We start from the raw sequence: 1,172 nt of genomic DNA on the forward strand, positions 1-1,172 counted from the left end.
TCTGATTGTTTGAGCCAGGACTTCCTAATACTTATGTTGAACAGGAGGGGTGAGAGTGGGCATCCTTGTCTTGTTCCAGTTTTCAGGGGAAATGGTTCCAATTTTTGTCCATTTAGGAGTATGCTGGCTGTGGGTTTCTCATAGATGGCTTTTACTATTTTGAGGTATGTTCCTCATATGCCTAGATGTCCAAGGGTTTTTATCAAGAAGCGGTGCTGGATTTTATCAAAAGCTTTTTCTGTATCTAATGATATAACCATGTGGTTTTTATTTTGACATCTGTTGATGTATTGAATTGCATTTATGGTTTTACGAATGTTGAACCAGGCTTGCATCCCAGGAATGAAGCCTACTTGGTCATGATGGATGATTTTTGAGATGTACTACTGAATCCGGTTTGCTAGGATCTTGTTGAGAATTTTAGCATCTATGTTCATCAAAGATATTGGCCTGTAGTGCTCTTTCTTTGTTGGATCTTTGCCTGGCTTGGGTATCAATGTGATGTTGGCTTCCTAAAATGATTTGGGGAGAGTTCCATCTTTTTCAATCACCTGGAATACCTTCAGCAGGATTGGTATCAGCTCCTCCTTAAATGTCTTGTAGAATTCTGCTAGAAAGCCATCTGGTTCAGGACTTTTTTTGGTAGGAAGTTTTCATATTACGTAGTCAATTTCCTTGATTGTTATTGGTCTATTTATGGTCTCAATTTCTTTTTGTTCCAATCTACGTAGGTTGTGTTGTCAGAAAGTCCTCCATTTTCTTAAGGTTTTCAAGCTTGTTTCCATACAAGTGTACATAGTAGTCGCTAATGATCTTTTGTATTTCTTCAGGGTCAGATGTGACTTCCTCTTTTGTGTTTCTGATTGTGCTTATTTGATTCTCGTTTTTTCTTGGTCAGTTTAGCTAGGGGACCATCAATCTTGTTTATCCTTTCGAAGAACCAGCTTTTTGTTTCATTGTTTTTTGTATTATCCTTTTGTCTTCTATGTCCCGGATTTGGGCTTTTATTTTGGTGATCTGGATTCTTCTGCTGAAGGGTTTTTGTGGTCTTGCTTTTCCAGTTTCTTTAGGTGACCTGTTAGGTTGTGAATTTGTGTTCCTTCCATTTTCTTCATGTGTGTTTGTAGGTATATAAATTCCCCTCTTACTACAGCTTTCAAGGCGTCCCAGGA

Source organism: Carlito syrichta, unplaced genomic scaffold (assembly GCF_000164805.1).
Source record: "Carlito syrichta isolate Samal-C Ts95f unplaced genomic scaffold, Tarsius_syrichta-2.0.1 Scaffold297905, whole genome shotgun sequence".
Classification (NCBI taxonomy): domain Eukaryota; kingdom Metazoa; phylum Chordata; class Mammalia; order Primates; family Tarsiidae; genus Carlito; species Carlito syrichta.